The sequence below is a fragment of the Schistocerca serialis genome, chromosome 2, assembly GCF_023864345.2.
Source record: "Schistocerca serialis cubense isolate TAMUIC-IGC-003099 chromosome 2, iqSchSeri2.2, whole genome shotgun sequence".
Taxonomy (NCBI): Eukaryota; Metazoa; Arthropoda; class Insecta; order Orthoptera; family Acrididae; genus Schistocerca; species Schistocerca serialis.
Genome location: NC_064639.1, coordinates 1,068,715,674 through 1,068,740,152, shown reverse-complemented (window position 1 = coordinate 1,068,740,152; position 24,479 = coordinate 1,068,715,674). Strand labels below are relative to the sequence as shown.

Sequence of the window (24,479 nt, the reverse complement as noted above, 5' to 3'; positions counted from 1 at the left end):
AAACACAGCGTCAGGTTCCACCGAGACTCGAACTCGGATCGCTGGATTCAAAGTCCAGAGTGCTAACCATTACACCATGGAACCGGATGCCTGTAGCGCTCTTAAATTCAGTGGTATCATGTAATTAAGCCCATAAGATGCGATGTCATTACACGTATGGTCCTCAGGAAGTGTTTGCGTGGCTAATGAAGCAACCAAGTAGGCTGGAAGTGGAAGGAGCACCTTCGAATGTAGCGAGAATTCTTGCCAGTATTCGTACATGAAGTGATGTCGAAGGATCAGGTAATCAAAATCGCGAAACAGCCACTTTCGTATGGCGGATGCTTTGTGCTGGAAGCAGCCTAGCTATGAAAACAGCTATGGACACAGAGTACTGTCGAAAACTGCGTGCTGACACAGAACGCTACGTAGTGGGCGGATTGTTCGTGACACGATAACATTTGCACTACACACGGTCGAAATACTGTCACACAACTCAAGCAGCTCTTTCAGCATTCACATACACTGGTGTTCAGCACAGCGCATGTTGTAGGTGTCAGATTAAGAAACCTCTTTGAGAATATGGTCCAGCTAGGATGCTGCAAGTAGCAAGTGCGGCAAGATCTCAGTAGGTGGCGGGGTGCAGACTTGCTTACTTGTGCGGCCTGTTGGTCTAGGGGTATGATTCCTGCTTTGGGTGCAGGAGGTCCCGGGTTCAAATCCCGGACAGGCCCTACTTTTCACTTTCGCGACAACCCAGCACTACGATAAACTTGCGAGTCTCTGAAAGTAAGCCATGCAGCAGGACAAACTGCATGTCGGGCCACCGGCCCATGAGACTCTCAGGTGCGTCTTATGGAAAGCAATCTACGTGGCAGGATTAAGCCGTCTCCGCTTACTTATATCTATACGTAAAGACTGGTACGTACAACGATTCTATTCGTTCCCCAGGAACTAGTACATCGCATGCAAGTTTGGTAAATGCATGCGCATGCAGCACCCAAAACGGTGAGATGTCTTTCCTGCGGGGAGGAACAGCTGAGGTCGTCTTCTCGCAGTTGAACCCCTTACGTCCCGTTATTAATCCTAGTAGCAAAAGCATAAGCATTTGGAGCGCTCCCCATTCACGTGTGGACTGCTATTAACATTTTGCATTTCATGATCCTAGTTAAATTTCTGCACATACAATTCCAACCACCGGCTCGTACACATTTCTAGAAACGATCGAAAACACAGCGTCACGTTCCACCGAGACTCGAACTCGGATCGCTGGATTCAAAGTCCAGAGTGCTAACCATTACACCATGGAACCGGATGCCTGTAGCGCTCTTAAATTCAGTGGTATCATGTAATTAAGCCCATAAGATGCGATGTCATTACACGTATGGTCCTCAGGAAGTGTTTGCGTGGCTAATGAAGCAACCAAGTAGGCTGGAAGTGGAAGGAGCACCTTCGAATGTAGCGAGAATTCTTGCCAGTAATCGTACGTGAAGTGATGTCGAAGGATCAGGTAATCAAAATCGCGAAACAGCCACTTTCGTATGGCGGATGCTTTGTGCTGGAAGCAGCCTAGCTATGAAAACAGCTATGGACACAGAGTACTGTCGAAAACTGCGTGCTGACACAGAACGCTACGTAGTGGGCGGATTGTTCGTGACACGATAACATTTGCACTACACACGGTCGAAATACTGTCACACAACTCAAGCAGCTCTTTCAGCATTCACATACACTGGTGTTCAGCACAGCGCATGTTGTAGGTGTCAGATTAAGAAACCTCTTTGAGAATATGGTCCAGCTAGGATGCTGCAAGTAGCAAGTGCGGCAAGATCTCAGTAGGTGGCGGGGTGCAGACTTGCTTACTTGTGCGGCCTGTTGGTCTAGGGGTATGATTCCTGCTTTGGGTGCAGGAGGTCTCGGGTTCAAATCCCGGACAGGCCCTACTTTTCACTTTCGCGACAACCCAGCACTACGATAAACTTGCGAGTCTCTGAAAGTAAGCCATGCAGCAGGACAAACTGCATGTCGGGCCACCGGCCCATGAGACTCTCAGGTGCGTCTTATGGAAAGCAATCTACGTGGCAGGATTAAGCCGTCTCCGCTTACTTATATCTATACGTAAAGACTGGCACGTACAACGATTCTATTCGTTCCCCAGGAACTAGTACATCGCATGCAAGTTTGGTAAATGCATGCGCATGCAGCACCCAAAACGGTGAGATGTCTTTCCTGCGGGGAGGAACAGCTGAGGTCGTCTTCTCGCAGTTGAACCCCTTACGTCCCGTTATTAATCCTAGTAGCAAAAGCATAAGCATTTGGAGCGCTCCCCATTCACGTGTTGACTGCTATTAACATTTTGCAATTCATGATCCTAGTTAAATTTCTGCACATACAATTCCAACCACCGGCTCGTACACATTTCTAGAAACGATCGCAAAACACAGCGTCAGGTTCCACCGAGACTCGAACTCGGATCGCTGGATTCAAAGTCCAGAGTGCTAACCATTACACCATGGAACCGGATGCCTGTAGCGCTCTTAAATTCAGTGGTATCATGTAATTAAGCCCATAAGATGCGATGTCATTACACGTATGGTCCTCAGGAAGTGTTTGCGTGGCTAATGAAGCAACCAAGTAGGCTGGAAGTGGAAGGAGCACCTTCGAATGTAGCGAGAATTCTTGCCAGTATTCGTACATGAAGTGATGTCGAAGGATCAGGTAATCAAAATCGCGAAACAGCCACTTTCGTATGGCGGATGCTTTGTGCTGGAAGCAGCCTAGCTATGAAAACAGCTATGGACACAGAGTACTGTCGAAAACTGCGTGCTGACACAGAACGCTACGTAGTGGGCGGATTGTTCGTGACACGATAACATTTGCACTACACACGGTCGAAATACTGTCACACAACTCAAGCAGCTCTTTCAGCATTCACATACACTGGTGTTCAGCACAGCGCATGTTGTAGGTGTCAGATTAAGAAACCTCTTTGAGAATATGGTCCAGCTAGGATGCTGCAAGTAGCAAGTGCGGCAAGATCTCAGTAGGTGGCGGGGTGCGGACTTGCTTACTTGTGCGGCCTGTTGGTCTAGGGGTATGATTCCTGCTTTGGGTGCAGAAGGTCCCAGGTTCAAATCCCGGACAGGCCCTACTTTTCACTTTCGCGACAACCCAGCACTACGATAAACTTGCGAGTCTCTGAAATTAAGCCATGCAGCAGGACAAACTGCATGTCGGGCCACCGGCCCATGAGACTCTCAGGTGCGTCTTATGGAAAGCAATCTACGTGGCAGGATTAAGCCGTCTCCGCTTACTTATATCTATACGTAAAGACTGGCACGTACAACGATTCTATTCGTTCCCCAGGAACTAGTACATCGCATGCAAGTTTGGTAAATGCATGCGCATGCAGCACCCAAAACGGTGAGATGTCTTTCCTGCGGGGAGGAACAGCTGAGGTCGTCTTCTCGCAGTTGAACCCCTTACGTCCCGTTATTAATCCTAGTAGCAAAAGCATAAGCATTTGGAGCGCTCCCCATTCACGTGTGGACTGCTATTAACATTTTGCATTTCATGATCCTAGTTAAATTTCTGCACATACAATTCCAACCACCGGCTCGTACACATTTCTAGAAACGATCGCAAAACACAGCGTCAGGTTCCACCGAGACTCGAACTCGGATCGCTGGATTCAAAGTCCAGAGTGCTAACCATTACACCATGGAACCGGATGCCTGTAGCGCTCTTAAATTCAGTGGTATCATGTAATTAAGCCCATAAGATGCGATGTCATTACACGTATGGTCCTCAGGAAGTGTTTGCGTGGCTAATGAAGCAACCAAGTAGGCTGGAAGTGGAAGGAGCACCTTCGAATGTAGCGAGAATTCTTGCCAGTATTCGTACATGAAGTGATGTCGAAGGATCAGGTAATCAAAATCGCGAAACAGCCACTTTCGTATGGCGGATGCTTTGTGCTGGAAGCAGCCTAGCTATGAAAACAGCTATGGACACAGAGTACTGTCGAAAACTGCATGCTGACACAGAACGCTACGTAGTGGGCGGATTGTTCGTGACACGATAACATTTGCACTACACACGGTCGAAATACTGTCACACAACTCAAGCAGCTCTTTCAGCATTCACATACACTGGTGTTCAGCACAGCGCATGTTGTAGGTGTCAGATTAAGAAACCTCTTTGAGAATATGGTCCAGCTAGGATGCTGCAAGTAGCAAGTGCGGCAAGATCTCAGTAGGTGGCGGGGTGCAGACTTGCTTACTTGTGCGGCCTGTTGGTCTAGGGGTATGATTCCTGCTTTGGGTGCAGGAGGTCCCGGGTTCAAATCCCGGACAGGCCATACTTTTCACTTTCGCGACAACCCAGCACTACGATAAACTTGCGAGTCTCTGAAAGTAAGCCATGCAGCAGGACAAACTGCATGTCGGGCCACCGGCCCATGAGACTCTCAGGTGCGTCTTATGGAAAGCAATCTACGTGGCAGGATTAAGCCGTCTCCGCTTACTTATATCTATACGTAAAGACTGGTACGTACAACGATTCTATTCGTTCCCCAGGAACTAGTACATCGCATGCAAGTTTGGTAAATGCATGCGCATGCAGCACCCAAAACGGTGAGATGTCTTTCCTGCGGGGAGGAACAGCTGAGGTCGTCTTCTCGCAGTTGAACCCCTTACGTCCCGTTATTAATCCTAGTAGCAAAAGCATAAGCATTTGGAGCGCTCCCCATTCACGTGTGGACTGCTATTAACATTTTGCATTTCATGATCCTAGTTAAATTTATGCACATACAATTCCAACCACCGGCTCGTACACATTTCTAGAAACGATCGCAAAACACAGCGTCAGGTTCCACCGAGACTCGAACTCGGATCGCTGGATTCAAAGTCCAGAGTGCTAACCATTACACCATGGAACCGGATGCCTGTAGCGCTCTTAAATTCAGTGGTATCATGTAATTAAGCCCACAAGATGCGATGTCATTACACGTATGGTCCTCAGGAAGTGTTTGCGTGGCTAATGAAGCAACCAAGTAGGCTGGAAGTGGAAGGAGCACCTTCGAATGTAGCGAGAATTCTTGCCAGTAATCGTACGTGAAGTGATGTCGAAGGATCAGGTAATCAAAATCGCGAAACAGCCACTTTCGTATGGCGGATGCTTTGTGCTGGAAGCAGCCTAGCTATGAAAACAGCTATGGACACAGAGTACTGTCGAAAACTGCGTGCTGACACAGAACGCTACGTAGTGGGCGGATTGTTCGTGACACGATAACATTTGCACTACACACGGTCGAAATACTGTCACACAACTCAAGCAGCTCTTTCAGCATTCACATACACTGGTGTTCAGCACAGCGCATGTTGTAGGTGTCAGATTAAGAAACCTCTTTGAGAATATGGTCCAGCTAGGATGCTGCAAGTAGCAAGTGCGGCAAGATCTCAGTAGGTGGCGGGGTGCAGACTTGCTTACTTGTGCGGCCTGTTGGTCTAGGGGTATGATTCCTGCTTTGGGTGCAGGAGGTCCCGGGTTCAAATCCCGGACAGGCCTTACTTTTCACTTTCGCGACAACCCAGCACTACGATAAACTTGCGAGTCTCTGAAAGTAAGCCATGCAGCAGGACAAACTGCATGTCGGGCCACCGGCCCATGAGACTCTCAGGTGCGTCTTATGGAAAGCAATCTACGTGGCAGGATTAAGCCGTCTCCGCTTACTTATATCTATACGTAAAGACTGGCACGTACAACGATTCTATTCGTTCCCCAGGAACTAGTACATCGCATGCAAGTTTGGTAAATGCATGCGCATGCAGCACCCAAAACGGTGAGATGTCTTTCCTGCGGGGAGGAACAGCTGAGGTCGTCTTCTCGCAGTTGAACCCCTTACGTCCCGTTATTAATCCTAGTAGCAAAAGCATAAGCATTTGGAGCGCTCCCCATTCACGTGTGGACTGCTATTAACATTTTGCATTTCATGATCCTAGTTAAATTTCTGCACATACAATTCCAACCACCGGCTCGTACACATTTCTAGAAACGATCGCAAAACACAGCGTCAGGTTCCACCGAGACTCGAACTCGGATCGCTGGATTCAAAGTCCAGAGTGCTAACCATTACACCATGGAACCGGATGCCTGTAGCGCTCTTAAATTCAGTGGTATCATGAAATTAAGCCCATAAGATGCGATGTCATTACACGTATGGTCCTCAGGAAGTGTTTGCGTGGCTAATGAAGCAACCAAGTAGGCTGGAAGTGGAAGGAGCACCTTCGAATGTAGCGAGAATTCTTGCCAGTATTCGTACATGAAGTGATGTCGAAGGATCAGGTAATCAAAATCGCGAAACAGCCACTTTCGTATGGCGGATGCTTTGTGCTGGAAGCAGCCTAGCTATGAAAACAGCTATGGACACAGAGTACTGTCGAAAACTGCGTGCTGACACAGAACGCTACGTAGTGGGCGGATTGTTCGTGACACGATAACATTTGCACTACACACGGTCGAAATACTGTCACACAACTCAAGCAGCTCTTTCAGCATTCACATACACTGGTGTTCAGCACAGCGCATGTTGTAGGTGTCAGATTAAGAAACCTCTTTGAGAATATGGTCCAGCTAGGATGCTGCAAGTAGCAAGTGCGGCAAGATCTCAGTAGGTGGCGGGGTGCAGACTTGCTTACTTGTGCGGCCTGTTGGTCTAGGGGTGTGATTCCTGCTTTGGGTGCAGGAGGTCTCGGGTTCAAATCCCGGACAGGCCCTACTTTTCACTTTCGCGACAACCCAGCACTACGATAAACTTGCGAGTCTCTGAAAGTAAGCCATGCAGCAGGACAAACTGCATGTCGGGCCACCGGCCCATGAGACTCTCAGGTGCGTCTTATGGAAAGCAATCTACGTGGCAGGATTAAGCCGTCTCCGCTTACTTATATCTATACGTAAAGACTGGTACGTACAACGATTCTATTCGTTCCCCAGGAACTAGTACATCGCATGCAAGTTTGGTAAATGCATGCGCATGCAGCACCCAAAACGGTGAGATGTCTTTCCTGCGGGGAGGAACAGCTGAGGTCGTCTTCTCGCAGTTGAACCCCTTACGTCCCGTTATTAATCCTAGTAGCAAAAGCATAAGCATTTGAAGCGCTCCCCACTCACGTGTGGACTGCTATTAACATTTTGCATTTCATGATCCTAGTTAAATTTCTGCACATACAATTCCAACCACCGGCTCGTACACATTTCTAGAAACGATCGCAAAACACAGCGTCAGGTTCCACCGAGACTCGAACTCGGATCGCTGGATTCAAAGTCCAGAGTGCTAACCATTACACCATGGAACCGGATGCCTGTAGCGCTCTTAAATTCAGTGGTATCATGTAATTAAGCCCATAAGTTGCGATGTCATTACACGTATGGTCCTCAGGAAGTGTTTGCGTGGCTAATGAAGCAACCAAGTAGGCTGGAAGTGGAAGGAGCACCTTCGAATGTAGCGAGAATTCTTGCCAGTAATCGTACGTGAAGTGATGTCGAAGGATCAGGTAATCAAAATCGCGAAACAGCCACTTTCGTATGGCGGATGCTTTGTGCTGGAAGCAGCCTAGCTATGAAAACAGCTATGGACACAGAGTACTGTCGAAAACTGCGTGCTGACACAGAACGCTACGTAGTGGGCGGATTGTTCGTGACACGATAACATTTGCACTACACACGGTCGAAATACTGTCACACAACTCAAGCAGCTCTTTCAGCATTCACATACACTGGTGTTCAGCACAGCGCATGTTGTAGGTGTCAGATTAAGAAACCTCTTTGAGAATATGGTCCAGCTAGGATGCTGCAAGTAGCAAGTGCGGCAAGATCTCAGTAGGTGGCGGGGTGCAGACTTGCTTACTTGTGCGGCCTGTTGGTCCAGGGGTATGATTCCTGCTTTGGGTGCAGGAGGTCTCGGGTTCAAATCCCGGACAGGCCCTACTTTTCACTTTCGCGACAACCCAGCACTACGATAAACTTGCGAGTCTCTGAAAGTAAGCCATGCAGCAGGACAAACTGCATGTCGGGCCACCGGCCCATGAGACTCTCAGGTGCGTCTTATGGAAAGCAATCTACGTGGCAGGATTAAGCCGTCTCCGCTTACTTATATCTATACGTAAAGACTGGCACGTACAACGATTCTATTCGTTCCCCAGGAACTAGTACATCGCATGCAAGTTTGGTAAATGCATGCGCAGGCAGCACCCAAAACGGTGAGATGTCTTTCCTGCGGGGAGGAACAGCTGAGGTCGTCTTCTCGCAGTTGAACCCCTTACGTCCCGTTATTAATCCTAGTAGCAAAAGCATAAGCATTTGGAGCGCTCCCCATTCACGTGTGGACTGCTATTAACATTTTGCATTTCATGATCCTAGTTAAATTTCTGCACATACAATTCCAACCACCGGCTCGTACACATTTCTAGAAACGATCGCAAAACACAGCGTCAGGTTCCACCGAGACTCGAACTCGGATCGCTGGATTCAAAGTCCAGAGTGCTAACCATTACACCATGGAACCGGATGCCTGTAGCGCTCTTAAATTCAGTGGTATCATGTAATTAAGCCCATAAGATGCGATGTCATTACACGTATGGTCCTCAGGAAGTGTTTGCGTGGCTAATGAAGCAACCAAGTAGGCTGGAAGTGGAAGGAGCACCTTCGAACGTAGCGAGAATTCTTGCCAGTATTCGTACATGAAGTGATGTCGAAGGATCAGGTAATCAAAATCGCGAAACAGCCACTTTCGTATGGCGGATGCTTTGTGCTGGAAGCAGCCTAGCTATGAAAACAGCTATGGACACAGAGTACTGTCGAAAACTGCGTGCTGACACAGAACGCTACGTAGTGGGCGGATTGTTCGTGACACGATAACATTTGCACTACACACGGTCGAAATACTGTCACACAACTCAAGCAGCTCTTTCAGCATTCACATACACTGGTGTTCAGCACAGCGCATGTTGTAGGTGTCAGATTAAGAAACCTCTTTGAGAATATGGTCCAGCTAGGATGCTGCAAGTAGCAAGTGCGGCAAGATCTCAGTAGGTGGCGGGGTGCAGACTTGCTTACTTGTGCGGCCTGTTGGTCTAGGGGTATGATTCCTGCTTTGGGTGCAGGAGGTCCCGGGTTCAAATCCCGGACAGGCCCTACTTTTCACTTTCGCGACAACCCAGCACTACGATAAACTTGCGAGTCTCTGAAAGTAAGCCATGCAGCAGGACAAACTGCATGTCGGGCCACCGGCCCATGAGACTCTCAGGTGCGTCTTATGGAAAGCAATCTACGTGGCAGGATTAAGCCGTCTCCGCTTACTTATATCTATACGTAAAGACTGGTACGTACAACGATTCTATTCGTTCCCCAGGAACTAGTACATCGCATGCAAGTTTGGTAAATGCATGCGCATGCAGCACCCAAAACGGTGAGATGTCTTTCCTGCGGGGAGGAACAGCTGAGGTCGTCTTCTCGCAGTTGAACCCCTTACGTCCCGTTATTAATCCTAGTAGCAAAAGCATAAGCATTTGAAGCGCTCCCCATTCACGTGTGGACTGCTATTAACATTTTGCATTTCATGATCCTAGTTAAATTTCTGCACATACAATTCCAACCACCGGCTCGTACACATTTCTAGAAACGATCGCAAAACACAGCGTCACGTTCCACCGAGACTCGAACTCGGATCGCTGGATTCAAAGTCCAGAGTGCTAACCATTACACCATGGAACCGGATGCCTGTAGCGCTCTTAAATTCAGTGGTATCATGTAATTAAGCCCATAAGTTGCGATGTCATTACACGTATGGTCCTCAGGAAGTGTTTGCGTGGCTAATGAAGCAACCAAGTAGGCTGGAAGTGGAAGGAGCACCTTCGAATGTAGCGAGAATTCTTGCCAGTAATCGTACGTGAAGTGATGTCGAAGGATCAGGTAATCAAAATCGCGAAACAGCCACTTTCGTATGGCGGATGCTTTGTGCTGGAAGCAGCCTAGCTATGAAAACAGCTATGGACACAGAGTACTGTCGAAAACTGCGTGCTGACACAGAACGCTACGTAGTGGGCGGATTGTTCGTGACACGATAACATTTGCACTACACACGGTCGAAATACTGTCACACAACTCAAGCAGCTCTTTCAGCATTCACATACACTGGTGTTCAGCACAGCGCATGTTGTAGGTGTCAGATTAAGAAACCTCTTTGAGAATATGGTCCAGCTAGGATGCTGCAAGTAGCAAGTGCGGCAAGATCTCAGTAGGTGGCGGGGTGCAGACTTGCTTACTTGTGCGGCCTGTTGGTCCAGGGGTATGATTCCTGCTTTGGGTGCAGGAGGTCTCGGGTTCAAATCCCGGACAGGCCCTACTTTTCACTTTCGCGACAACCCAGCACTACGATAAACTTGCGAGTCTCTGAAAGTAAGCCATGCAGCAGGACAAACTGCATGTCGGGCCACCGGCCCATGAGACTCTCAGGTGCGTCTTATGGAAAGCAATCTACGTGGCAGGATTAAGCCGTCTCCGCTTACTTATATCTATACGTAAATACTGGCACGTACAACGATTCTATTCGTTCCCCAGGAACTAGTACATCGCATGCAAGTTTGGTAAATGCATGCGCATGCAGCACCCAAAACGGTGAGATGTCTTTCCTGCGGGGAGGAACAGCTGAGGTCGTCTTCTCGCAGTTGAACCCCTTACGTCCCGTTATTAATCCTAGTAGCAAAAGCATAAGCATTTGGAGCGCTCCCCATTCACGTGTGGACTGCTATTAACATTTTGCATTTCATGATCCTAGTTAAATTTCTGCACATACAATTCCAACCACCGGCTCGTACACATTTCTAGAAACGATCGCAAAACACAGCGTCAGGTTCCACCGAGACTCGAACTCGGATCGCTGGATTCAAAGTCCAGAGTGCTAACCATTACACCATGGAACCGGATGCCTGTAGCGCTCTTAAATTCAGTGGTATCATGTAATTAAGCCCATAAGATGCGATGTCATTACACGTATGGTCCTCAGGAAGTGTTTGCGTGGCTAATGAAGCAACCAAGTAGGCTGGAAGTGGAAGGAGCACCTTCGAATGTAGCGAGAATTCTTGCCAGTATTCGTACATGAAGTGATGTCGAAGGATCAGGTAATCAAAATCGCGAAACAGCCACTTTCGTATGGCGGATGCTTTGTGCTGGAAGCAGCCTAGCTATGAAAACAGCTATGGACACAGAGTACTGTCGAAAACTGCGTGCTGACACAGAACGCTACGTAGTGGGCGGATTGTTCGTGACACGATAACATTTGCACTACACACGGTCGAAATACTGTCACACAACTCAAGCAGCTCTTTCAGCATTCACATACACTGGTGTTCAGCACAGCGCATGTTGTAGGTGTCAGATTAAGAAACCTCTTTGAGAATATGGTCCAGCTAGGATGCTGCAAGTAGCAAGTGCGGCAAGATCTCAGTAGGTGGCGGGGTGCGGACTTGCTTACTTGTGCGGCCTGTTGGTCTAGGGGTATGATTCCTGCTTTGGGTGCAGAAGGTCCCAGGTTCAAATCCCGGACAGGCCCTACTTTTCACTTTCGCGACAACCCAGCACTACGATAAACTTGCGAGTCTCTGAAATTAAGCCATGCAGCAGGACAAACTGCATGTCGGGCCACCGGCCCATGAGACTCTCAGGTGCGTCTTATGGAAAGCAATCTACGTGGCAGGATTAAGCCGTCTCCGCTTACTTATATCTATACGTAAAGACTGGCACGTACAACGATTCTATTCGTTCCCCAGGAACTAGTACATCGCATGCAAGTTTGGTAAATGCATGCGCATGCAGCACCCAAAACGGTGAGATGTCTTTCCTGCGGGGAGGAACAGCTGAGGTCGTCTTCTCGCAGTTGAACCCCTTACGTCTCGTTATTAATCCTAGTAGCAAAAGCATAAGCATTTGGAGCGCTCCCCATTCACGTGTGGACTGCTATTAACATTTTGCATTTCATGATCCTAGTTAAATTTCTGCACATACAATTCCAACCACCGGCTCGTACACATTTCTAGAAACGATCGCAAAACACAGCGTCAGGTTCCACCGAGACTCGAACTCGGATCCCTGGATTCAAAGTCCAGAGTGCTAACCATTACACCATGGAACCGGACGCCTGTAGTGCTCTTAAATTCAGTGGTATCATGTAATTAAGCCCATAAGATGCGATGTCATTACACGTATGGTCCTCAGGAAGTGTTTGCGTGGCTAATGAAGCAACCAAGTAGGCTGGAAGTGGAAGGAGCACCTTCGAATGTAGCGAGAATTCTTGCCAGTATTCGTACATGAAGTGATGTCGAAGGATCAGGTAATCAAAATCGCGAAACAGCCACTTTCGTATGGCGGATGCTTTGTGCTGGAAGCAGCCTAGCTACGAAAACAGCTATGGACACAGAGTACTGTCGAAAACTGCGTGCTGACACAGAACGCTACGTAGTGGGCGGATTGTTCGTGACACGATAACATTTGCACTACACACGGTCGAAATACTGTCACACAACTCAAGCAGCTCTTTCAGCATTCACATACACTGGTGTTCAGCACAGCGCATGTTGTAGGTGTCAGATTAAGAAACCTCTTTGAGAATATGGTCCAGCTAGGATGCTGCAAGTAGCAAGTGCGGCAAGATCTCAGTAGGTGGCGGGGTGCAGACTTGCTTACTTGTGCGGCCTGTTGGTCTAGGGGTATGATTCCTGCTTTGGGTGCAGGAGGTCCCGGGTTCAAATCCCGGACAGGCCCTACTTTTCACTTTCGCGACAACCCAGCACTACGATAAACTTGCGAGTCTCTGAAAGTAAGCCATGCAGCAGGACAAACTGCATGTCGGGCCACCGGCCCATGAGACTCTCAGGTGCGTCTTATGGAAAGCAATCTACGTGGCAGGATTAAGCCGTCTCCGCTTACTTATATCTATACGTAAAGACTGGCACGTACAACGATTCTATTCGTTCCCCAGGAACTAGTACATCGCATGCAAGTTTGGTAAATGCATGCGCATGCAGCACCCAAAACGGTGAGATGTCTTTCCTGCGGGGAGGAACAGCTGAGGTCGTCTTCTCGCAGTTGAACCCCTTACGTCCCGTTATTAATCCTAGTAGCAAAAGCATAAGCATTTGGAGCGCTCCCCATTCACGTGTGGACTGCTATTAACATTTTGCATTTCATGATCCTAGCTAAATTTCTGCACATACAATTCCAACCACCGGCTCGTACACATTTCTAGAAACGATCGCAAAACACAGCGTCAGGTTCCACCGAGACTCGAACTCGGATCGCTGGATTCAAAGTCCAGAGTGCTAACCATTACACCATGGAACCGGATGCCTGTAACACTCTTAAATTCAGTGGTATCATGTAATTAAGCCCATAAGATGCGATGTCATTACACGTATGGTACTCAGGAGGTGTTTGCGTGGCTAATGAAGCAACCAAGTAGGCTGGAAGTGGAAGGAGCACCTTCGAATGTAGCGAGAATTCTTGCCAGTATTCGTACATGAAGTGATGTCGAAGGATCAGGTAATCAAAATCGCGAAACAGCCACTTTCGTATGGCGGATGCTTTGTGCTGGAAGCAGCCTAGCTATGAAAACAGCTATGGACACAGAGTACTGTCGAAAACTGCGTGCTGACACAGAACGCTACGTAGTGGGCGGATTGTTCGTGACACGATAACATTTGCACTACACACGGTCGAAATACTGTCACACAACTCAAGCAGCTCTTTCAGCATTCACATACACTGGTGTTCAGCACAGCGGATGTTGTAGGTGTCAGATTAAGAAACCTCTTTGAGAATATGGTCCAGCTAGGATGCTGCAAGTAGCAAGTGCGGCAAGATCTCAGTAGGTGGCGGGGTGCGGACTTGCTTACTTGTGTGGCCTGTTGGTCTAGGGGTATGATTCCTGCTTTGGGTGGAGGAGGTCCCGGGTTCAAATCCCGGACAGGCCCTACTTTTCACTTTCGCGACAACCCAGCACTACGATAAACTTGCGAGTCTCTGAAAGTAAGCCATGCAGCAGGACAAACTGCATGTCGGGCCACCGGCCCATGAGAGTCTCAGGTGCGTCTTATGGAAAGCAATCTACGTGGCAGGATTAAGCCGTCTCCGCTTACTTATATCTATACGTAAAGACTGGCACGTACAACGATTCTATTCGTTCCCCAGGAACTAGTACATCGCATGCAAGTTTGGTAAATGCATGCGCATGCAGCACCCAAAACGGTGAGATGTCTTTCCTGCGGGGAGGAACAGCTGAGGTCGTCTTCTCGCAGTTGAACCCCTTACGTCCCGTTATTAATCCTAGTAGCAAAAGCATAAGCATTTGGAGCGCTCCCCATTCACGTGTGGACTGCTATTAACATTTTGCATTTCATGATCCTAGCTAAATTTCTGCACATACAATTCCAACCACCGGCTCGTACACATTTCTAGAAACGATCGCAAAACACAGCGTCAGGTTCCACCGAGACTCGAACTCGGATCCCTGGATTCAAAGTCCAGAGTGCTAAACATTACACCATGGAACCGGACGCCTGTAGCGCTCTTAAATTCAGTGGTATCATGTAATTAAGCCCATAAGATGCGATGTCATTACACGTATGGTCCTCAGGAAGTGTTTGCGTGGCTAATGAAGCAACCAAGTAGGCTGGAAGTGGAAGGAGCACCTTCGAATGTAGCGAGAATTCTTGCCAGTATTCGTACATGAAGTGATGTCGAAGGATCAGGTAATCAAAATCGCGAAACAGCCACTTTCGTATGGCGGATGCTTTGTGCTGGAAGCAGCCTAGCTATGAAAACAGCTATGGACACAGAGTACTGTCGAAAACTGCGTGCTGACACAGAACGCTACGTAGTGGGCGGATTGTTCGTGACACGATAACATTTGCACTACACACGGTCGAAATACTGTCACACAACTCAAGCAGCTCTTTCAGCATTCACATACACTGGTGTTCAGCACAGCGGATGTTGTAGGTGTCAGATTAAGAAACCTCTTTGAGAATATGGTCCAGCTAGGATGCTGCAAGTAGCAAGTGCGGCAAGATCTCAGTAGATGGCGGGGTGCAGACTTGCTTACTTGTGCGGCCTGTTGGTCTAGGGGTATGATTCCTGCTTTGGGTGCAGGAGGTCGCGGGTTCAAATCCCGGACAGGCCCTACTTTTCACTTTCGCGACAACCCAGCACTACGATAAACTTGCGAGTCTCTGAAAGTAAGCCATGCAGCAGGACAAACTGCATGTCGGGCCACCGGCCCATGAGACTCTCAGGTGCGTCTTATGGAAGGCAATCTACGTGGCAGGATTAAGCCGTCTCCGCTTACTTATATCTATACGTAAAGACTGGCACGTACAACGATTCTATTCGTTCCCCAGGAACTAGTACATCGCATGCAAGTTTGGTAAATGCATGCGCATGCAGCACCCAAAACGGTGAGATGTCTTTCCTGCGGGGAGGAACAGCTGAGGTCGTCTTCTCGCAGTTGAACCCCTTACGTCCCGTTATTAATCCTAGTAGCAAAAGCATAAGCATTTGGAGCGCTCCCCATTCACGTGTGGACTGCTATTAACATTTTGCATTTCATGATCCTAGTTAAATTTCTGCACATACAATTCCAACCACCGGCTCGTACACATTTCTAGAAACGATCGCAAAACACAGCGTCAGGTTCCACCGAGACTCGAACTCGGATCGCTGGATTCAAAGTCCAGAGTGCTAACCATTACACCATGGAACCGGATGCCTGTAGCGCTCTTAAATTCAGTGGTATCATGTAATTAAGCCCATAAGATGCGATGTCATTACACGTATGGTCCTCAGGAAGTGTTTGCGTGGCTAATGAAGCAACCAAGTAGGCTGGAAGTGGAAGGAGCACCTTCGAATGTAGCGAGAATTCTTGCCAGTATTCGTACATGAAGTGATGTCGAAGGATCAGGTAATCAAAATCGCGAAACAGCCACTTTCGTATGGCGGATGCTTTGTGCTGGAAGCAGCCTAGCTATGAAAACAGCTATGGACACAGAGTACTGACGAAAACTGCGTGCTGACACAGAACGCTACGTAGTGGGCGGATTGTTCGTGACACGATAACATTTGCACTACACACGGTCGAAATACTGTCACACAACTCAAGCAGCTCTTTCAGCATTCACATACACTGGTGTTCAGCACAGCGCATGTTGTAGGTGTCAGATTAAGAAACCTCTTTGAGAATATGGTCCAGCTAGGATGCTGCAAGTAGCAAGTGCGGCAAGATCTCAGTAGGTGGCGGGGTGCAGACTTGCTTACTTGTGCGGCCTGATGGTCTAGGGGTATGATTCCTGCTTTGGGTGCAGGAGGTCCCGGGTTCAAATCCCGGACAAGCCCTACTTTTCACTTTCGCGACAACCCAGCACTACGATAAACTTGCGAGTCTCTGAAAGTAAGCCATGCAGCAGGACAAACTGCATGTCGGGCCACCGGCCCATGAGACTCTCAGGTGCGTCTTATGGAAAGCAATCTACGTGGCAGGATTAAGCCGTCTCCGCTTACTTATATCTATACGTAAAGACTGGCACGTACAACGATTCTATTCGTTCCCCAGGAACTAGTACATCGCATGCAAGTTTGGTAAATGCATGCGCATGCAGCACCCAAAACGGTGAGATGTCTTTCCTGCGGGGAGGAACAGCTGAGGTCGTCTTCTCGCAGTTGAACCCCTTACGTCCCGTTATTAATCCTAGTAGCAAAAGCAGAAGCATTTGGAGCGCTCCCCATTCACGTGTGGACTGCTATTAACATTTTGCATTTCATGATCCTAGTTAAATTTCTGCACATACAATTCCAACCACCGGCTCGTACACATTTCTAGAAACGATCGCAAAACACAGCGTCAGGTTCCACCGAGACTCGAACTCGGATCGCTGGATTCAAAGTCCAGAGTGCTAACCATTACACCATGGAACCGGATGCCTGTAGCGCTCTTAAATTCAGTGGTATCATGTAATTAAGCCCATAAGATGCGATGTCATTACACGTATGGTCCTCAGGAAGTGTTTGCGTGGCTAATGAAGCAACCAAGTAGGCTGGAAGTGGAAGGAGCACCTTCGAATGTAGCGAGAATTCTTGCCAGTATTCGTACATGAAGTGATGTCGAAGGATCAGGTAATCAAAATCGCGAAACAGCCACTTTCGTATGGCGGATGCTTTGTGCTGGAAGCAGCCTAGCTATGAAAACAGCTATGGACACAGAGTACTGTCGAAAACTGCGTGCTGACACAGAACGCTACGTAGTGGGCGGATTGTTCGTGACACGATAACATTTGCACTACACACGGTCGAAATACTGTCACACAACTCAAGCAGCTCTTTCAGCATTCACATACACTGGTGTTCAGCACAGCGCATGTTGTAGGTGTCAGATTAAGAAACCTCTTTGAGAATATGGTCCAGCTAGGATGCTGCAAGTAGCAAGTGCGGCAAGATCTCAGTAGGTGGCGGGGTGCAGACTTGCTTACTTGTGCGGCCTGTTGGTCTAGGGGTATGATTCCTGCTTTGGGTGCAGGAGGTCCCGGGTTCAAATCCCGGACAGGCCCTACTTTTCACTTTCGCGACAACCCAGCACTACGATAAACTTGCGAGTCTCTGAAAGTAAGCCATGCAGCAGGACAAACTGCATGTCGGGCCACCGGCCCATGAGACTCTCAGGTGCGTCTTATGGAAAGCAATCTACGTGGCAGGATTAAGCCGTCTCCGCTTACTTATATCTATACGTAAAGACTGGCACGTACAACGATTCTATTCGTTCCCCAGGAACTAGTACATCGCATGCAAGTTTGGTAAATGCATGCGCATGCAGCACCCAAAACGGTGAGATGTCTTTCCTGCGGGGAGGAACAGCTGAGGTCGTCTTCTCGCAGTTGAACCCCTTACGTCCCGTTATTAATCCTAGTAGCAAAAGCAGAAGCATTTGGAGCGCTCCCCATTCACGTGTGGACTGCTATTAACATTTTGCATTTCATGATCCTAGTTAAATTTCTGCACATACAATTCCAACCACCGGCTCGTACACATTTCTAGAAACGATCGCAAAACACAGCGTCAGGTTCCACCGAGACTCGAACTCGGATCGCTGGATTCAAAGTCCAGAGTGCTAACCATTACACCATGGAACCGGATGCCTGTAGCGCTCTTAAATTCAGTGGTGTCACGTAATTAAGCCCATAAGATGGGATGTCATTACACGTATGGTCCTCAGGAAGTGTTTGCGTGGCTAATGAAGCAACCAAGTAGGCTGGAAGTGGAAGGAGCACCTTCGAATGTAGCGAGAATTCTTGCCAGTATTCGTACATGAAGTGATGTCGAAGGATCAGGTAATCAAAATCGCGAAACAGCCACTTTCGTATGGCGGATGCTTTGTGCTGGAAGCAGCCTAGCTATGAAAACAGCTATGGACACAGAGTACTGTCGAAAACTGCGTGCTGACACAGAACGCTACGTAGTGGGCGGATTGTTCGTGACACGATAACATTTGCACTACACACGGTCGAAATACTGTCACACAACTCAAGCAGCTCTTTCAGCATTCACATACACTGGTGTTCAGCACAGCGGATGTTGTAGGTGTCAGATTAAGAAACCTCTTTGAGAATATGGTCCAGCTAGGATGCTGCAAGTAGCAAGTGCGGCAAGATCTCAGTAGGTGGCGGGGTGCAGACTTGCTTACTTGTGCGGCCTGTTGGTCTAGGGGTATGATTCCTGCTTTGGGTGCAGGAGGTCCCGGGTTCAAATCCCGGACAGGCCCTACTTTTCACTTTCAAGACAACCCAGCACTACGATAAACTTGCGAGTCTCTGAAAGTAAGCCATGCAGCAGGACAAACTGCATGTCGGGCCACCGGCCCATGAGACTCTCAGGTGCGTCTTATGGAAAGCAATCTACGTGGCAGGATTAAGCCGTCTCCGCTTACTTATATCTATACGTAAAGACTGGCACGTACAACGATTCTATTCGTTCCCCAGGAACTAGTACATCGCATGCAAGTTTGGTAAATGCATGCGCATGCAGCACCCAAAACGGTGAGATGTCTTTCCTGCGGGGAGGAACAGCTGAGGTCGTCTTCTCGCAGTTGAACCCCTTACGTCCCGTTATTAATCCTAGTAGCAAAAGCATAAGCATTTGGTGCGCTCCCCATTCACGTGTGGACTGCTATTAACATTTTGCATTTCATGATCCTAGTTAAATTTCTGCATATACAATTCCAACCACCGGCTCGTACACATTTCTAGAAACGATCGCAAAACACAGCGTCAGGTTCCACCGAGACTCGAACTCGGATCGCTGGATTCAAAGTCCAGAGTGCTAACCATTACACCATGGAACCGGATGCCTGTAGCGCTCTTAAATTCAGTGGTATCATGTAATTATGCCCATAAGATGCGATGTCATTACACGTATGGTCCTCAGGAAGTGTTTGCGTGGCTAATGAAGCAACCAAGTAGGCTGGAAGTGGAAGGAGCACCTTCGAATGTAGCGAGAATTCTTGCCAGTATTCGTACATGAAGTGATGTCGAAGGATCAGGTAATCAAAATCGCGAAACAGCCACTTTCGTATGGCGGATGCTTTGTGCTGGAAGCAGCCTAGCTATGAAAACAGCTATGGACACAGAGTACTGTCGAAAACTGCGTGCTGACACAGAACGCTACGTAGTGGGCGGATTGTTCGTGACACGATAACATTTGCACTACACACGGTCGAAATACTGTCACACAACTCAAGCAGCTCTTTCAGCATTCACATACACTGGTGTTCAGCACAGCGCATGTTGTAGGTGTCAGATTAAGAAACCTCTTTGAGAATATGGTCCAGCTAGGATGCTGCAACTAGCAAGTGCGGCAAGATCTCAGTAGGTGGCGGGGTGCAGACTTGCTTACTTGTGCGGCCTGTTGGTCCAGGGGTATGATTCCTGCTTTGGGTGCAGGAGGTCCCGGGTACAAATCCCGGACAGGCCCTACTTTTCACTTTCGTGACAACCCAGCACTACGATAAACTTGCGAGTCTCTGAAAGTAAGCCATGCAGCAGGACAAACTGCATGTCGGGCCACCGGCCCATGAGACTCTCAGGTGCGTCTTATGGAAAGCAATCTACGTGGCAGGATTAAGCCGTCTCCGCTTACTTATATCTATACGTAAAGACTGGCACGTACAACGATTCTATTCGTTCCCCAGGAACTAGTACATCGCATGCAAGTTTGGTAAATGCATGCGCATGCAGCACCCAAAACGGTGAGATGTCTTTCCTGCGGGGAGGAACAGCTGAGGTCGTCTTCTCGCAGTTGAACCCCTTACGTCCCGTTATTAATCCTAGTAGCAAAAGCATAAGCATTTGGAGCGCTCCCCATTCACGTGTGGACTGCTATTAACATTTTGCATTTCATGATCCTAGTTAAATTTCTGCATATACAATTCCAACCACCGGCTCGTACACATTTCTAGAAACGATCGCAAAACACAGCGTCAGGTTCCACCGAGACTCGAACTCGGATCGCTGGATTCAAAGTCCAGAGTGCTAACCATTACACCATGGAACCTGATGCCTGTAGCGCTCTTAAATTCAGTGGTATCATGTAATTAAGCCCATAAGATGCGATGTCATTACACGTATGGTCCTCAGGAAGTGTTTGCGTGGCTAATGAAGCAACCAAGTAGGCTGGAAGTGGAAGGAGGACCTTCGAATGTAGCGAGAATTCTTGCCAGTATTCGTACATGAAGTGATGTCGAAGGATCAGGTAATCAAAATCACGAAACAGCCACTTTCGTATGGCGGATGCTTTGTGCTGGAAGCAACCTAGCTATGAAAACAGCTATGGACACAGAGTACTGTCGAAAACTGCGTGTTGACACAGAACGCTACGTAGTGGGCGGATTGTTCGTGACACGATAACATTTGCACTTCACACGGTCGAAATACTGTCACACAACTCAAGCAGCTCTTTCAGCATTCACATACACTGGTGTTCAGCACAGCGCATGTTGTAGGTGTCAGATTAAGAAACCTCTTTGAGAATATGGTCCAGCTAGGATGCTGCAACTAGCAAGTGCGGCAAGATCTCAGTAGGTGGCGGGGTGCAGACTTGCTTACTTGTGCGGCCTGTTGGTCAAGGTGTATGATTCCTGCTTTCGGTGCAGGAGGTCCCGGGTTCAAATCCCGGACAGGCCATACTTTTCACTTTCGCGACAACCCAGCACTACGATAAACTTGCGAGTCTCTGAAAGTAAGCCATGCAGCAGGACAAACTGCATGTCGGGCCACCGGCCCATGAGACTCTCAGGTGCGTCTTATGGAAAGCAATCTACGTGGCAGGATTTAGCCGTCTCCGCTTACTTATATCTATACGTAAAGACTGGCACGTACAACGATTCTATTCGTTCCCCAGGAACTAGTACATCGCATGCAAGTTTGGTAAATGCATGCGCATGCAGCACCCAAAACGGTGAGATGTCTTTCCTGCGGGGAGGAACAGCTGAGGTCGTCTTCTCGCAGTTGAACCCCTTACGTCCCGTTATTAATCCTAGTAGCAAAAGCATAAGCATTTGGAGCGCTCCCCATTCACGTGTGGACTGCTATTAACATTTTGCATTTCATGATCCTAGTTAAATTTCTGCACATACAATTCCAACCACCGGCTCGTACACATTTCTAGAAACGATCGCAAAACACAGCGTCAGGTTCCACCGAGACTCGAACTCGGATCGCTGGATTCAAAGTCCAGAGTGCTAACCATTACACCATGGAACCGGATGCCTGTAGCGCTCTTAAATTCAGTGGTATCATGTAATTAAGCCCATAAGATGCGATGTCATTACACGTATGGTCCTCAGGAAGTGTTTGCGTGGCTAATGAAGCAACCAAGTAGGCTGGAAGTGGAAGGAGCACCTTCGAATGTAGCGAGAATTCTTGCCAGTATTCGTACATGAAGTGATGTCGAAGGATCAGGTAATCAAAATCGCGAAACAGCCACTTTCGTATGGCGGATGCTTTGTGCTGGAAGCAGCCTAGCTATGAAAACAGCTATGGACACAGAGTACTGTCGAAAACTGCGTGCTGACACAGAACGCTACGTAGTGGGCGGATTGTTCGTGACACGATAACATTTGCACTACACACGGTCGAAATACTGTCACACAACTCAAGCAGCTCTTTCAGCATTCACATACACTGGTGTTCAGCACAGCGCATGTTGTAGGTGTCAGATTAAGAAACCTCTTTGAGAATATGGTCCAGCTAGGATGCTGCAAGTAGCAAGTGCGGCAAGATCTCAGTAGGTGGCGGGGTGCAGACTTGCTTACTTGTGCGGCCTGTTGGTCTAGGGGTATGATTCCTGCTTTGGGTGCAGGAGGTCCCGGGTTCAAATCCCGGACAGGCCCTACTTTTCACTTTCGCGACAACCCAGCACTACGATAAACTTGCGAGTCTCTGAAAGTAAGCCATGCAGCAGGACAAACTGCATGTCGGGCCACCGGCCCATGAGACTCTCAGGTGCGTCTTATGGAAAGCAATCTACGTGGCAGGATTAAGCCGTCTCCGCTTACTTATATCTATACGTAAAGACCGGCACGTACAACGATTCTATTCGTTCCCCAGGAACTAGTACATCGCATGCAAGTTTGGTAAATGCATGCGCATGCAGCACCCAAAACGGTGAGATGTCTTTCCTGCGGGGAGGAACAGCTGAGGTCGTCTTCTCGCAGTTGAACCCCTTACGTCCCGTTATTAATCCTAGTAGCAAAAGCATAAGCATTTGGAGCGCTCCCCATTCACGTGTGGACTGCTATTAACATTTTGCATTTCATGATCCTAGTTAAATTTCTGCACATACAATTCCAACCACCGGCTCGTACACATTTCTAGAAACGATCGCAAAACACAGCGTCAGGTTCCAACGAGACTCGAACTCGGATCGCTGGATTCAAAGTCCAGAGTGCTAACCATTACACCATGGAACCGGATGCCTGTAGCGCTCTTAAATTCAGTGGTATCATGTAATTAAGCCCATAAGATGCGATGTCATTACACGTATGGTCCTCAGGAAGTGTTTGCGTGGCTAATGAAGCAACCAAGTAGGCTGGAAGTGGAAGGAGCACCTTCGAATGTAGCGAGAATTCTTGCCAGTATTCGTACATGAAGTGATGTCGAAGGATCAGGTAATCAAAATCGCGAAACAGCCACTTTCGTATGGCGGATGCTTTGTGCTGGAAGCAGCCTAGCTATGAAAACAGCTATGGACACAGAGTACTGTCGAAAACTGCGTGCTGACACAGAACGCTACGTAGTGGGCGGATTGTTCGTGACACGATAACATTTGCACTACACACGGTCGAAATACTGTCACACAACTCAAGCAGCTCTTTCAGCATTCACATACACTGGTGTTCAGCACAGCGCATGTTGTAGGTGTCAGATTAAGAAACCTCTTTGAGAATATGGTCCAGCTAGGATGCTGCAAGTAGCAAGTGCGGCAAGATCTCAGTAGGTGGCGGGGTGCAGACTTGCTTACTTGTGCGGCCTGTTGGTCTAGGGGTATGATTCCTGCTTTGGGTGCAGGAGGTCCCGGGTTCAAATCCCGGACAGGCCCTACTTTTCACTTTCGCGACAACCCAGCACTACGATAAACTTGCGAGTCTCTAAAAGTAAGCCATGCAGCAGGACAAACTGCATGTCGGGCCACCGGCCCATGAGACTCTCAGGTGCGTCTTATGGAAAGCAATCTACGTGGCAGGATTTAGCCGTCTCCGCTTACTTATATCTATACGTAAAGACTGGCACGTACAACGATTCTATTCGTTCCCCAGGAACTAGTACATCGCATGCAAGTTTGGTAAATGCATGCGCATGCAGCACCCAAAACGGTGAGATGTCTTTCCTGCGGGGAGGAACAGCTGAGGTCGTCTTCTCGCAGTTGAACCCCTTACGTCCCGTTATTAATCCTAGTAGCAAAAGCATAAGCATTTGGAGCGCTCCCCATTCACGTGTGGACTGCTATTAACATTTTGCATTTCATGATCCTAGTTAAATTTCTGCACATACAATTCCAACCACCGGCTCGTACACATTTCTAGAAACGATCGCAAAACACAGCGTCAGGTTCCACCGAGACTCGAACTCGGATCGCTGGATTCAAAGTCCAGAGTGCTAACCATTACACCATGGAACCGGATGCCTGTAGCGCTCTTAAATTCAGTGGTATCATGTAATTAAGCCCATAAGATGCGATGTCATTACACGTATGGTCCTCAGGAAGTGTTTGCGTGGCTAACGAAGCAACCAAGTAGGCTGGAAGTGGAAGGAGCACCTTCGAATGTAGCGAGAATTCTTGCCAGTATTCGTACATGAAGTGATGTCGAAGGATCAGGTAATCAAAATCGCGAAACAACCACTTTCGTATGGCGG

At 48.3% G+C, this 24,479-nt stretch overlaps 41 non-coding genes across 41 annotated transcripts; 20 read left to right on the top strand and 21 right to left on the bottom strand.

Annotated features, from left to right (window-relative positions):
- Positions 1-12: 12 nt before the first annotated feature.
- On the bottom strand, positions 13-84 carry Trnaq-uug (transfer RNA glutamine (anticodon UUG)). The gene has a single exon. It is a non-coding gene; the product is annotated as a tRNA-Gln (tRNA).
- Positions 85-641: 557 nt separating this feature from the next.
- Trnap-ugg (transfer RNA proline (anticodon UGG)) lies at positions 642-713 on the top strand. Its single transcript has one exon. It is a non-coding gene; the product is annotated as a tRNA-Pro (tRNA).
- A 502-nt stretch (positions 714-1,215) lies between these two features.
- Positions 1,216-1,291, bottom strand: Trnaq-uug (transfer RNA glutamine (anticodon UUG)). The gene has a single exon. It is a non-coding gene; the product is annotated as a tRNA-Gln (tRNA).
- A 557-nt stretch (positions 1,292-1,848) lies between these two features.
- Positions 1,849-1,920, top strand: Trnap-ugg (transfer RNA proline (anticodon UGG)). The gene has a single exon. It is a non-coding gene; the product is annotated as a tRNA-Pro (tRNA).
- A 507-nt stretch (positions 1,921-2,427) lies between these two features.
- Trnaq-uug (transfer RNA glutamine (anticodon UUG)) lies at positions 2,428-2,499 on the bottom strand. The gene has a single exon. It is a non-coding gene; the product is annotated as a tRNA-Gln (tRNA).
- A 557-nt stretch (positions 2,500-3,056) lies between these two features.
- On the top strand, positions 3,057-3,128 carry Trnap-ugg (transfer RNA proline (anticodon UGG)). The gene has a single exon. It is a non-coding gene; the product is annotated as a tRNA-Pro (tRNA).
- Positions 3,129-3,635: 507 nt separating this feature from the next.
- Trnaq-uug (transfer RNA glutamine (anticodon UUG)) lies at positions 3,636-3,707 on the bottom strand. The gene has a single exon. It is a non-coding gene; the product is annotated as a tRNA-Gln (tRNA).
- A 557-nt stretch (positions 3,708-4,264) lies between these two features.
- Trnap-ugg (transfer RNA proline (anticodon UGG)) lies at positions 4,265-4,336 on the top strand. Its single transcript has one exon. It is a non-coding gene; the product is annotated as a tRNA-Pro (tRNA).
- Positions 4,337-4,843: 507 nt separating this feature from the next.
- Positions 4,844-4,915, bottom strand: Trnaq-uug (transfer RNA glutamine (anticodon UUG)). The gene has a single exon. It is a non-coding gene; the product is annotated as a tRNA-Gln (tRNA).
- A 557-nt stretch (positions 4,916-5,472) lies between these two features.
- Positions 5,473-5,544, top strand: Trnap-ugg (transfer RNA proline (anticodon UGG)). Its single transcript has one exon. It is a non-coding gene; the product is annotated as a tRNA-Pro (tRNA).
- A 507-nt stretch (positions 5,545-6,051) lies between these two features.
- Trnaq-uug (transfer RNA glutamine (anticodon UUG)) lies at positions 6,052-6,123 on the bottom strand. Its single transcript has one exon. It is a non-coding gene; the product is annotated as a tRNA-Gln (tRNA).
- Positions 6,124-6,680: 557 nt separating this feature from the next.
- Trnap-ugg (transfer RNA proline (anticodon UGG)) lies at positions 6,681-6,752 on the top strand. Its single transcript has one exon. It is a non-coding gene; the product is annotated as a tRNA-Pro (tRNA).
- A 507-nt stretch (positions 6,753-7,259) lies between these two features.
- Positions 7,260-7,331, bottom strand: Trnaq-uug (transfer RNA glutamine (anticodon UUG)). The gene has a single exon. It is a non-coding gene; the product is annotated as a tRNA-Gln (tRNA).
- Positions 7,332-7,888: 557 nt separating this feature from the next.
- On the top strand, positions 7,889-7,960 carry Trnap-ugg (transfer RNA proline (anticodon UGG)). The gene has a single exon. It is a non-coding gene; the product is annotated as a tRNA-Pro (tRNA).
- Positions 7,961-8,467: 507 nt separating this feature from the next.
- Positions 8,468-8,539, bottom strand: Trnaq-uug (transfer RNA glutamine (anticodon UUG)). The gene has a single exon. It is a non-coding gene; the product is annotated as a tRNA-Gln (tRNA).
- A 557-nt stretch (positions 8,540-9,096) lies between these two features.
- On the top strand, positions 9,097-9,168 carry Trnap-ugg (transfer RNA proline (anticodon UGG)). Its single transcript has one exon. It is a non-coding gene; the product is annotated as a tRNA-Pro (tRNA).
- Positions 9,169-9,671: 503 nt separating this feature from the next.
- Positions 9,672-9,747, bottom strand: Trnaq-uug (transfer RNA glutamine (anticodon UUG)). Its single transcript has one exon. It is a non-coding gene; the product is annotated as a tRNA-Gln (tRNA).
- Positions 9,748-10,304: 557 nt separating this feature from the next.
- Trnap-ugg (transfer RNA proline (anticodon UGG)) lies at positions 10,305-10,376 on the top strand. The gene has a single exon. It is a non-coding gene; the product is annotated as a tRNA-Pro (tRNA).
- A 507-nt stretch (positions 10,377-10,883) lies between these two features.
- On the bottom strand, positions 10,884-10,955 carry Trnaq-uug (transfer RNA glutamine (anticodon UUG)). Its single transcript has one exon. It is a non-coding gene; the product is annotated as a tRNA-Gln (tRNA).
- Positions 10,956-11,512: 557 nt separating this feature from the next.
- On the top strand, positions 11,513-11,584 carry Trnap-ugg (transfer RNA proline (anticodon UGG)). The gene has a single exon. It is a non-coding gene; the product is annotated as a tRNA-Pro (tRNA).
- Positions 11,585-12,091: 507 nt separating this feature from the next.
- Trnaq-uug (transfer RNA glutamine (anticodon UUG)) lies at positions 12,092-12,163 on the bottom strand. The gene has a single exon. It is a non-coding gene; the product is annotated as a tRNA-Gln (tRNA).
- A 557-nt stretch (positions 12,164-12,720) lies between these two features.
- On the top strand, positions 12,721-12,792 carry Trnap-ugg (transfer RNA proline (anticodon UGG)). Its single transcript has one exon. It is a non-coding gene; the product is annotated as a tRNA-Pro (tRNA).
- Positions 12,793-13,299: 507 nt separating this feature from the next.
- Trnaq-uug (transfer RNA glutamine (anticodon UUG)) lies at positions 13,300-13,371 on the bottom strand. The gene has a single exon. It is a non-coding gene; the product is annotated as a tRNA-Gln (tRNA).
- A 557-nt stretch (positions 13,372-13,928) lies between these two features.
- On the top strand, positions 13,929-14,000 carry Trnap-ugg (transfer RNA proline (anticodon UGG)). Its single transcript has one exon. It is a non-coding gene; the product is annotated as a tRNA-Pro (tRNA).
- A 507-nt stretch (positions 14,001-14,507) lies between these two features.
- On the bottom strand, positions 14,508-14,579 carry Trnaq-uug (transfer RNA glutamine (anticodon UUG)). Its single transcript has one exon. It is a non-coding gene; the product is annotated as a tRNA-Gln (tRNA).
- Positions 14,580-15,136: 557 nt separating this feature from the next.
- On the top strand, positions 15,137-15,208 carry Trnap-ugg (transfer RNA proline (anticodon UGG)). Its single transcript has one exon. It is a non-coding gene; the product is annotated as a tRNA-Pro (tRNA).
- Positions 15,209-15,715: 507 nt separating this feature from the next.
- On the bottom strand, positions 15,716-15,787 carry Trnaq-uug (transfer RNA glutamine (anticodon UUG)). Its single transcript has one exon. It is a non-coding gene; the product is annotated as a tRNA-Gln (tRNA).
- A 557-nt stretch (positions 15,788-16,344) lies between these two features.
- On the top strand, positions 16,345-16,416 carry Trnap-ugg (transfer RNA proline (anticodon UGG)). The gene has a single exon. It is a non-coding gene; the product is annotated as a tRNA-Pro (tRNA).
- A 507-nt stretch (positions 16,417-16,923) lies between these two features.
- On the bottom strand, positions 16,924-16,995 carry Trnaq-uug (transfer RNA glutamine (anticodon UUG)). The gene has a single exon. It is a non-coding gene; the product is annotated as a tRNA-Gln (tRNA).
- Positions 16,996-17,552: 557 nt separating this feature from the next.
- Trnap-ugg (transfer RNA proline (anticodon UGG)) lies at positions 17,553-17,624 on the top strand. Its single transcript has one exon. It is a non-coding gene; the product is annotated as a tRNA-Pro (tRNA).
- A 507-nt stretch (positions 17,625-18,131) lies between these two features.
- On the bottom strand, positions 18,132-18,203 carry Trnaq-uug (transfer RNA glutamine (anticodon UUG)). The gene has a single exon. It is a non-coding gene; the product is annotated as a tRNA-Gln (tRNA).
- A 557-nt stretch (positions 18,204-18,760) lies between these two features.
- Trnap-ugg (transfer RNA proline (anticodon UGG)) lies at positions 18,761-18,832 on the top strand. The gene has a single exon. It is a non-coding gene; the product is annotated as a tRNA-Pro (tRNA).
- Positions 18,833-19,339: 507 nt separating this feature from the next.
- Trnaq-uug (transfer RNA glutamine (anticodon UUG)) lies at positions 19,340-19,411 on the bottom strand. Its single transcript has one exon. It is a non-coding gene; the product is annotated as a tRNA-Gln (tRNA).
- A 557-nt stretch (positions 19,412-19,968) lies between these two features.
- Trnap-ugg (transfer RNA proline (anticodon UGG)) lies at positions 19,969-20,040 on the top strand. Its single transcript has one exon. It is a non-coding gene; the product is annotated as a tRNA-Pro (tRNA).
- Positions 20,041-20,547: 507 nt separating this feature from the next.
- On the bottom strand, positions 20,548-20,619 carry Trnaq-uug (transfer RNA glutamine (anticodon UUG)). Its single transcript has one exon. It is a non-coding gene; the product is annotated as a tRNA-Gln (tRNA).
- A 557-nt stretch (positions 20,620-21,176) lies between these two features.
- Positions 21,177-21,248, top strand: Trnar-ucg (transfer RNA arginine (anticodon UCG)). Its single transcript has one exon. It is a non-coding gene; the product is annotated as a tRNA-Arg (tRNA).
- A 507-nt stretch (positions 21,249-21,755) lies between these two features.
- Positions 21,756-21,827, bottom strand: Trnaq-uug (transfer RNA glutamine (anticodon UUG)). Its single transcript has one exon. It is a non-coding gene; the product is annotated as a tRNA-Gln (tRNA).
- Positions 21,828-22,384: 557 nt separating this feature from the next.
- Trnap-ugg (transfer RNA proline (anticodon UGG)) lies at positions 22,385-22,456 on the top strand. Its single transcript has one exon. It is a non-coding gene; the product is annotated as a tRNA-Pro (tRNA).
- A 507-nt stretch (positions 22,457-22,963) lies between these two features.
- On the bottom strand, positions 22,964-23,035 carry Trnaq-uug (transfer RNA glutamine (anticodon UUG)). The gene has a single exon. It is a non-coding gene; the product is annotated as a tRNA-Gln (tRNA).
- A 557-nt stretch (positions 23,036-23,592) lies between these two features.
- Trnap-ugg (transfer RNA proline (anticodon UGG)) lies at positions 23,593-23,664 on the top strand. The gene has a single exon. It is a non-coding gene; the product is annotated as a tRNA-Pro (tRNA).
- A 507-nt stretch (positions 23,665-24,171) lies between these two features.
- On the bottom strand, positions 24,172-24,243 carry Trnaq-uug (transfer RNA glutamine (anticodon UUG)). Its single transcript has one exon. It is a non-coding gene; the product is annotated as a tRNA-Gln (tRNA).
- Between the last annotated feature and the right edge of the window lie 236 nt (positions 24,244-24,479).